Here is an 11026-nt window from a genome sequence, read left to right on the forward strand (position 1 = left end):
AGCAAGCACTAAGCATTTGATATCTGGCTAACTTACTAGTACAAGAATAAGAAGAGTGATCTATGCATAACGGACATGAAATAGTAATGATCAAGAAGTGATCCTGAACATCTACTTACGAGTCAATGATAATCCCACTGTGTTCTCTTTTCGAACTCCCTCGAAAAGAGACGGTTATGGTTAAGCACACGGTTGGTGTATTTTAGTTGACTTTACTTCAAGTTTGCAATGATGGTTTGTTAAAAAAAATCCCAAGTTGCCACAAAATTGCGGGCACGGCTCTCAGAAACAGTTAGCTCTGCAAGCGTTTTCCAACTCATCCATCACAAACTAGCCACAAGCTGCGTGAAAAACCTCAACCTCGAAATATCTCAAAGTATCCTCCGAATCCCGGTGCACAAGACGTTCGAGAAGGGTAAAACAAATCCAGCAAGACCGTCCGACATGCCAAATCCCAATATGAGTTGCATGTATCTCTTTCTCGGAGCACTACCAGATAAGCTAGTGTACATGGCTTGATAGACATCTCCCGAGTGGCCCCGAGTTGGCCCCGCACAATGCTCTATTTGGCACAACACTCATGAGGAACACTGGGCCGAGTTGTTGATTGATTATCCATGGGGTCCGAAAAGTCCCTATGCAAGTTTTATTAGTTAGGCAAATGTAGTACTAATGTTGGGCCTTGCCGGAGGAGTTTTATCCCAAAACAAAAATCAAGCGGGCCCCATAACAACCCCAAGCTTGTTAGGAGCCCTCAATATGGAACATAACACCGGTACACAAGTAACTACGGTGTCAAAGGTGGAAGAAAACACCGAGAAAAAGGCCAAGACTTCCACCTTTTACCAAGTGTATATGTGCATTAAATTAAATAGAAATAATATTGTGATATCACAAGATATCCATGTTATAACATGGAACAACCTGCACCTACAAGTAGCAATGCTATAAGAAGGGCAAAGCAAGCGATAACTTTGCCAAACAATGGTTTTCTAGGATGTGGAGGGGTTATAGGCTTATCATGGCATTTTGGGAGGCTTAACAAATAAGTGGTAGGAAGTGAGACATAGCGATAGAAACGATACAACTAGCAGGGCAATGATAGTAGTGGTATCCAGGGAAATGATCATCTTGCCTATGATCCCGCTTGGAAGAAGAACGAATCCATGAAGTAGACGAATGGGTGTAGTCGAACGAATACTCACACTCCGAAACGCTTTCGGAACTTAAGTCAGGAAAAGAAAATCTAGAAACAAGCAAATGACATGGTAGACACCACAACATATTCATGAAATGATGCACGCTCAAATATGATGCATGTACATTTAATTATGAATGGCATGGAGAAGCACAACAACCAACTACTACACATTAAGTGAAGTTCAATATGCAATGAGTTGCATATTGCTGAAACTCCACGTTAGATTATTTATTTTGCTCTTGTTTATGTACTCAACAATTTTAAATGTTGCTAACCATCACAAGAGGTGAATCGTGAATAAACTACACTATCTAGGCATTTCAAATGAGGCTGAAACCACATATAGCATTTTTGAAATGAAACCATAAGCATTTTAAATTTAGTCATGTTTTGCATAAACATATTTAATTATTACTAAACAGTAAAATAAAGTGTACAATGTTATTCTACATGTTTTTCTAGGCATTAACATATATAAAACATTTTAATCGGAGTTACGGTTTAATAATTATGACCTAAACCGTTTTAAAAGGGCATTTATGCAAATTAGTGCAAACAACGGTTTTAATTTTTTTATCATGTCTGTAAGTTGGATATCATGAAAGTAGACAAAATTCTACACTTTTTTCATATATAAAACATTTGCAGCCAATGCACGGTTGGTGAGTTATGATGTGCATGAACCTTAGGGGGTTTCTGAAAATCTACAATTCTAGGGATAATTAGGAAATTCGCAATAGAAAAAAATGTGGGTTGAATCTGCTACTACTAGGCTAACATATTAGAGCGTCAAATAGTAATACAACGCTCATGGCAGAGCATAAGGCAAATATGAGCTGGGCTGGTTGGGGCTCACCATGGGCTTTGGCCCTGATTGGTGGAACAACGGCTAGGCGGCTTAAGAGTGTGCTAGGCCTTGCGAGGTGCGGGGTCGAGCGAGGCTGCGACCTAGGCAACTGGCGAGCGGGCGCTAGTGTCGTCTTTCGATGCCTTGTTGATACGTCCCAAACGTATCTATAATTTCTGCTTGTTCCATTATCTTTTGGGTGACATTGTTATATGTTTTGCTACACTTTTATATCATTTTACACATATTTGGACTAACCTACTAACTCAGTGCACCCAGTGCCGGTTTCTGTGTGTTGATGTCTATTTTGCACGGGCTTCTACCCAATTTTCCAAAGCCCGAAAAAATCCAGAAAATCTATAAAAATCAGCGAAACAGAAGCTTCCGGATCATCGAAGGAGGGCCGGATGGGGGACAGGGGCCTCCCAGGCAGCCTGCTGGCGCGACCATGCCCTAGGCCACGCCAGGAGGTCGCCTGGGTGGGTCCCACCACCTCCGGTGCCCTCCTTTGGCCTATATTTAGAGTCCCGAGAGGAAACCCTCGCATACTTTCTGGAATCGCGAATTTCTCCATCGTTTTGCCGTCGCAACGCTTCCGAGATCGGGAGCGTCAGGAGACCTCTTCCCGGCACCCTGTCGGAGGGAGGATTGACCTCCGGGAGCTTCTCCACCACCATGGACGCTTCCCGGACGTGCCTTGAGTAGTCCTCCTTGGACCATGAGTCCATGACAAGTATCTATGTGATGTCTTCTCTCCAATCTTGTGCTTCAATGGTTAGTCCTTGTGAGCTGCCGTAAATGATCAAGGCATCTATGTAATTCTCTTCCTATTGCTATGCTCGGTTTATTGGGATCCGATGGATTATGAGCTTATGTTCAGATTGTTATGAGTTATATATTTGATTATCCTTTTATATTATGTTCCTTAGTGATTCATGGATGTTCTTCATTGCTTTTTATTGCTTTGTCCAAGTAGTAGATCGTAACTCCAAGAGGGAGCGTTATGCATCATTGTGGGTTCAGGCCCCCTTATGTCCAGCTTGAGTGACAGAAACATGAAACCAGGGGATGTGTTTGTTGCCACCAGGGAGAAAACAACGGTGCTTGTGACCACGGTTGCAAGGATTATTTACCTTATGCATAGTTTGTTAATGCAGTTGTCCGTTGCTTTGAGTTTACACTTTGGGTGGGGCTCGCAACTTAATACCGGCGAGATGTTCTAGATAGATATCTCAAGGTGAATGATTAGTAAGTAGATGCTGATGAATAAATGGTCTACTTGTCTTGGCGTACTGCCCATTACTATTGAGCCTCTAACTATCAAGGGCCATAATTAGCATTGCGGTGCGATCATAATTCTGTCAATTGCCCAACTGTGATTTGTTTACCCTAGCATAGTTGTTTATCATCTTTTGGGAGAGTGACATCACTAATGAACATCATGTGACTCCGGTCCATATCACCATCATTGTTTACACCCCCATCATTTACAGCTTTCACTTACTATTCCGTTGCAATCACTATTACCTTCCCGCTTGTCTTGTGATCCTTTGCAAACTAAAAGGCCGGAGAGATTGACAACCTCTCTGTACTCGTTGGGAGCAAAGTTATTTGTTGTGTGTGCAGGTCCACGTCTTCTGTTAGCGCCAGGGTGGAAGACACCTACTTGTTGAGCCTAGGAGTCCTCCTGGTTCGATAAACCTTACAATCTTCGTGTAAGGGAAATTTGCTGCTGACTACATCTCCGCCTTCCACTTGGGGTAACCAATGAGGGGCGAGAAGTATATACATCAACTCGTCATCGAGCGAATTTCTGGCGCCGTTGCCGGGGACTCCAGTCTTCAAGATAGGGGAGTTGCATGCTATCTTTACCTTTGATTTTAAGTCTTGTTAGTTTGCTTTTTAGTTTTTGCTTTAGAGTCTTATACCAAAAACCACAAAAAAATTAGTTGCTTTGCTCTTGCTTGTTGTCGCTGCTATGGGTTCCACTGAAAACACCAAGTTGTGTGACTTCACTAGTCGCAACAACAATGACTTTATCTGCACACCTATTGCTGCTCCCGCCACTGGAGCCACGTCCTATGAGATTAAACCTGCCTTGCTGAACCTAGTTATGAAAGATCAATTCTCGGGTGCTAGAGATGATGCTGCTTTGCACTTGAACAATTTTGTTGAGCTCTGTGATATGCAAAAATATAAAGAAGTAGATGGTGATATTGTTAAACTTAAGCTTTTTTCCTTTCTCCTTGAGAGGAGGACCTAAAGTGTGGCTTCAATATTTGCCTAGGAATAGCATAGATTCTTTGGATAAGTGCAAAGATGCTTTTATTGGGAAGTATTACCTTCTTGCTAAGATTATCCAGTTGAGGAGTAATATTATGAATTTTAAGCAATTGTATAATGAACATGTTGCTCAAGCTTGGGAACGTATGAAATCTCTTGTTAAGAATTTCCTTACACATGGCTTGAGTACTTGGATGGTTATCCAAACTTTTTATGCAGGATTGAACTTTACCTCGTGGAATCTGTTAGACTCGGCTGCGGGAGGAACCTTTATGTCAACTACACTTGGTGATGCCACAAAGCTATTTGATGAGATGATGACAAATTATTCTCAATGGCACACCAAGAGAGCTCCAACAGGTACGCAGGTAAACTCTGTTGAGGAGATTTCCTCGCTTAATGATAAGGTTGACATGATCATGACTCTACTTACTAAGCAAGCTCCTATTGATCCTCATGATTTTCCTTTAAATTCTTTGGTTGGTCAAGAAAGAGAGCAAGTGGATGTTAATTTTATTTCTAGGAACAACTTCAATAACAATGCTTATAGGAGTAATTTTGGTAGCAATCCTAGACCGTTCCCATCCAACAACTATGGGAACAACAACAATTATCCTAGCACCAAAAACTCCACTTCTGAATTAGAGAGCATGCTTAAAGATTTTATCACTTCTCAAAAAGCCTTCAACAAGAGTATAGAAGAGAAACTAGAAAAATTAGATAGTATCTCTTTGAAGGTGGACAACATAGCTCATGATGTAGAGATGCTTAAAATTAGAACTTCCCCACTTGAGGAAAGGAACACCACACCCAGGAATGCTATCCAAGTCCAAATTAATGAGAACATAAGAATGCTAGCCAAACTTAAAGAGAGATGGGCTAGAGAAAAGGAAGAGGAAGAGAGAACTAAGAGCCTTCCTACACACACTAGCATTGCTACTATGCAAGTTGTTGAGGATCTCAAAACTTTTAGCACCCATCGCACTCCTAGTCCAAGTGGACCTATTAATGGTGATGCTAATACCTCAACTATAGGACAAGAAGGTCCTATGAATTTAGAGACTACCAAAAGAATGAGCCTAGATGACATTACTACCACTTTAATTAATGGTAGTAACCTTGATTTTGACAATTCTAGTCTCTTCGAAGTTATCACCTTTTTGCAAAGAATGGCTAAAGACCCCCACACTAGTACACTCAATATTGCCTTCACCGAGCATATTACCAATGCTCTTATCAAATCTAGGGAGGAGAATCTCAAGCTAGAGACTTCTATTCCTAGGAAGCTAGAAGATGGTTGGGATCCTATTGTCAAGATTAAATTGAATAATATCTCTTGCTTTGCATTGTGTCATGTTGGAGCTAGTACCTCCATTCACTACAGGAATCAGACTCTTTGCCGTCTGCCATAACGGACGGCAAAGAGGTGATCCACCGACGACAAAGCTTTTTGTCGTCAGCCTCCTGTCGGTAATTTTCCTACGACTACTTTCAACGACATATCACCTTCTTTGTCGCCAGTCAGCCTGAAGCCGACGACAGAGACCTTTGCCGTCAGTCTCCGGCTCTGAGCAGACAGCACACATTGTTAGACAGCAGCCGACAAGCAATGCCTCCATTAGGGCTAACGGAGGCTTTGCCTTATGCCACCCTCTGATCTTTGTCGTCTGCCTCCCTCTGATCTTTGTCGTCTGCTTATATGGGCCAGCCCTTAGTTGGCCCATCCGCCTCTTTGTCCTTCTTTGCCGTCTGCCTCTCTCTAAGCATTGTCGTCTGCCTCCCTGTGATCTTTGTTGTCTGCCTCCCTCTGATCTTTCTCGTATGCCTCCCTCTGATCTTTGCCGTCTTCCTCCCTCTGATCTTTGTCGTCTGCCTCCCCATGCAGCGGCGGCAAAGTGACCATATGTGCGAGCTGCTGCTGCCCCAGGTTGCACTACTGGGTGCCACGTGGCACCTTTGTCGTTGGCTCGCTGATGGCAAAGGCCCTTTCCATCAACTCGCAGACGGCAAAGTGCCCATATTGTCACAGTTCTGTTTTTTTGTTTATTTCACAACACATATACATATACATATGACATATATAGGTCACAACACATATACATATACATATCACATATATAGGTCACAACACATATTCATAGCACAAAGTTTTATCCATATATATACATATACATATAGTTCCACATATACCGTTCATCCATATATACATATACATATAATTCCACATGGTTCATCAACTCAAATGAAAACTAGAAATAAAGCACTCCATCAATGCGAGCTTCCATGCATGTAGTACATCCAATCTGCAAAATGGGAATAAGAACGTCACAAGAAGAACAACAACAACATATATATGACAAATATGCTAAATTGAAGAATAAATAGAAGAAGCAAGAAGAGAAGAAGGAGAAGAAAATGAAGAAGGAGGAGGAGGAGGAGGAGGAGGAGAAGGAGAAGGAGAAGGAGGAGGAGAAGAATAAGAAAAGAAGAAGAGAAGAAGAAGGAGAAGAAGTAGAAAAAGAAGGAGGAGAGAAGAAGAAGGAGAAGAAGGAGGGCTCCTTCTCCTCCTTCTCTTCTTCTTCTCCTCCTCCTCCTCCTTCTTCTCCTTCTCCTTCTCTTTTTCTCCTCTTCTTCTTCTTCTTCCTTATTTTCATTTCTCCTATTCTCATCTTCTTGGAGATAAATTAGCGAAGTATGTATTTTTGGAGCTTAATGGGCTAATTATGTCATTCTAGAGGAAAACAAGCTAAGTATATAATATTAATGAGCTAACCAAGGTTCTTATGCCATTTTGAACTTATTATGTCTTTTAAGAGCTTAATTAGTCATTTTAATGAGCTAACCAAGGTTCTTATGATATTTTTACCTAACTAAGCTAATTATGTCATTTTGTAGGATAATTAGCTAAGTATGTCTTTGTTGGGGAAAATAAGCTAAATTTAAGAGGAAAGAGAAGAAGGAAGAAGAGAAGAAGGAGAAGAAAAATAAGAAGGAGAAGGACAAGGAGGAGGAGAAGAAGAAGAAAATAAGAAAATAAAATAAGAAAAGAAGAAGAGAAGAAGAAGGAGAAGACGGAGGAGAGAAAAAAGAAGGAGAAGAAGTAGGGATCCTTCTCCTTCTTATCCTCCTTCTCCTCCTTCTCCTTCTTCTCTTCTTCTTCTCCTCCTCCTCCTTCTTCTCCTCCTCCTCCTTCTTCTTCTCCTTCTCCTTCTCTTCTTCTTCTCTTCTTATTCTTCTTCTTTTCATTTCTCCTCTTCTCCTCTTCTTGGAGATAAATTAGCTAAGTATGTATTTTTGGAGCTTAATGGGCTAGTCATGTCATTCTATAGGAAAACAAGCTAAGTATATAATATTAGTGAGCTAACCAAGGTTCTTATGCCATTTTGAGCTTATTATGTGTTTTAGGAGCTTAATTAGTCATTTTAAGGAGCTAACCAAGGTTCTTATTATGTTTTTACCTAACTAAGCTAATTATGTCATTTTGGAGGATAATTATCTAAGTATGTCTTTGTTGGGGAAAATAAGCTAAATTGAAGAAGAAAGAGACGAGGCAAGAAGAGAAGAAGGAGAAGAGAAAGAAGAAGGAGAAGGAGAAGGAGGAGGATAATAAGAAGAAAAGAAGAAAAAAAGAAGAAGAGAAGAAGAGAAGAAGAAGGAGAAGAAGGAGGATAGAAGAAGAAGGAGAACAAGGAGGGCTCCTTCTCCTTCTTCTCCTCCTTCTCCTCCTTCTTCGTTTTCTCTTCTTCTTCTCCTCCTCCTCCTGCTTCTTCTTCTTCTCCTCCTTCTCTTCTTCTGCTATTCTTCTTATTCTTCTTCTTCCTTCTTTTCATTTCTCCTCTTATCTGCTTCTTGGAGCTAAATTAGCCAAGTATGTATTTTTGGAGCTTAATGGGCTAATTATGTCATTCTAGAGGAAAACAAGCTAAGCATATAATATTAATGAGCTAACCAGGGTTCTTATGCCACATTGAGCTTATTATGTCTTTTAGAAGCTTAATTAGTCATTTTAACGAGCTAGCCAAGGTTCTTATGATGGTTTACCTAACTAAGCTAATTATGTCATTTTGGAGGGTAATTAGCTAAGTATGTCTTTGTTGGGGAAAATAAGAAAAATTTAAGAACAAAGTGAATAAACAAGAAGAGAAGAAGGAGAAGAAAAAGAAGAAGGAGAAGGAGAAGGTGGAGGATAAGAAGAAGAAAAGAAGAAAAAAAGAAGAAGAGAAGAAGAAGAGAAGAATAAGGAGAAGAAGTAAAAGAGAAGAAGGAGAAGAAGGAGAACCTCCTTCTTCTCCTCCTTCTCCTTCTTCTCTTCTTATTCTCCTCCTCTTTCTTCTTCTCCTCCTTATCCTTCTCTTCTTCTTATCTTCTTATTCTTCTTCTTCTTCCTTCTTTTCATTTCTCGTCTTATCCTCTTCTTGGAGCTAAATTAGCTAAGTATGTATTTTTGGAGCTTAATGGGCTAATTATGTCATTCTAGAGGAAAACAAGTTAAGTATTTAATATTAATGACCTAACCAAGGTTGTTATGCCATTTTGAGCATATTATATATTTTAGGAGCTTAATTAGTCATTTTTATTAGCTAACTAAGGTTCTTATGATGTTTTTACCTAACTAAGCTAATTACGTTATTTTGGAGGCTAATTATATAAGTATCTCTTTGTTGGGGAAAATAAGCTAAATTGAAGAAGAAAGAGAAGCAGCAAGAAGAGAAGGAGAAGAAAAATAAGAAGGAGAAGGAGAAGGAGGAGGAGAAGAAGAAGAAAAGAAGAAAAAAGAAGAAGAGAAGAAGAAGGAGGAGAGAAGAAGAAGGAGAAGAAGAAGGATAAGAAGGAGGGCTCCTTCTCCTTCTTCTCCTCCTTCTCCTTCTTCTCTTCTTCTTCTCCTCCTCCTCCTTATTCTTTTCCTTCTCCTTCTCTTCTTCTTCTCTTCTTCTTCTTCCTTCTTTTCATTTCTCCTCTTCTTGGAGCTAAATTAGCTAAGTATGTATTTTTGGAGCTTAATGGACTAGTTATGTCATTCTAGAGGAAAACAAGCTAAGTATATAATATTAATGAGCTAACCAAGGTTCTTATGCCATTTTGAGCTTATTATGTATTTTAGGAGCTTAATTAGTCATTTTAATGAGCTAACCAAGGTTCTTATGATGTTTTTACCTAGCTAAGCTAATTATGTCATTTTGGAGGATAATAGCTAAGTATGTCTTTGTTGGGGGAAAATAAGCTAAATTGAAGAAGAAAGAGAAAAAGCAAGAAGAGAAGAAGGAGAATAAAAAGAAGAAGAAGGAGGAGAAGAAGAAGGAGGAGGAGAATAAGAAGAAAATAAGAAGAAAAGAAGAAGAAAAGAAGAAGAGAAGAAGAAGGAGAAGAATAAGGAGAAGAAGGAGGAGAGAAGAAGAAGGAGAAGAAGGAGAACAAGAAGGGCTCCTTCTCTTTCTTCTCCTCCTTGTCCTTCTTCTATTCTTCTTCTCCTCCTCCACCTTCTTCTCTTCTTCTTCTTCTTCTTCCTTATTTTCATTTCGCCTCTTCTCCTCTTCTTGGAGCTAAATTAGCTTAGTATGTCTTTATGGAGCTAAATGGGCTAATTATGTCATTTTAGAGGAAAACAAGCTAAGTATATAATATTAATGAGCTAACCAAGGTTCTTATGCCATTTTGAGCTTATTATGTCTTTTAGGAGCTTACTTAGTCATTTTAATGAGCGAACCAAGATTCTTATGATGTTTGTACCTAACTAAGCTAATTATGTCATTTTGGAGGATAATTAGCTAAGTATGTCTTTGTTGGGGAAATAAGCTAAATTGAAGAAGAAAGAGAAGAAACAAGGAGAGAAGAAGGAGAAGAAAAAGAAGAAGAAGGAGAGAAGAAGAAAAAGAAGAAGAAGGATAGAAGAAGGAGAAGAAGGAGGAGAGAAGAAGAAGAAGGAGAAGAAGGAGGGCTCCTTCTCCTTATTCTCCTCCTTCTCGTTCTTCTTTTCCTTCTTGTTCTCTTCTTGTTCTCTTCTTCTTCTTATTCCTTCTTTTCATTTTTCCTATTTCAATTGAGCTTATTATGTCATTTTGGAGCTAAATTAGCTAAGTTATGAAACTAGTGGTTTCACTAACCATTTTTCGTAGTTGAAATCAATTAGGAGCTTATTATGTCATTTTGGAGAAAACTTACCACAATGGTCATCAAGGAGGAGAAACACCATGTTTGCTCGCATCGGCTTCATTTGGAGACGGTTGCCCTGGAGAAGGGTCGTGCGATGCCGCTCGGGAGTTATTCTGCAGAAAAGATATTTGCAATGTTTCAGTTAGCATGATGGCACTCAATTGTTAATAGTAGTTTATAATGATCATTGAAATGAAACTTACCGTGCCAATCACATAGAAGACGGGCATCGACGGAGGGGCTTGACCGGTCTTCTCACACATAGACTGCACATTTGGTTTTGAAGAGTCAGTCGTATTAGTTAGTAATGAAACAAACATTACAGACATGATTTGGCTAATGTAAAAAAGAAACTTACCACAATAAGCTCGTACATGGCCAGGTGAGCCGCATCATTTCGGGCCCTCTCCTCCTCAATCAACTGAACCGTGGTCCGGTCCCTTTCCTCAAGAGCAGACTGGTTTGCTGCTCTCTCTTTCTGAAGAGGAACCTGCAACACCATTCCTCGTTACCACAGTAATGATCGATGGCCACACACACAATGA

This window comes from Hordeum vulgare, chromosome 4H, assembly GCF_904849725.1.
Source record: "Hordeum vulgare subsp. vulgare chromosome 4H, MorexV3_pseudomolecules_assembly, whole genome shotgun sequence".
Lineage (NCBI taxonomy): Eukaryota > Viridiplantae > Streptophyta > Magnoliopsida > Poales > Poaceae > Hordeum > Hordeum vulgare.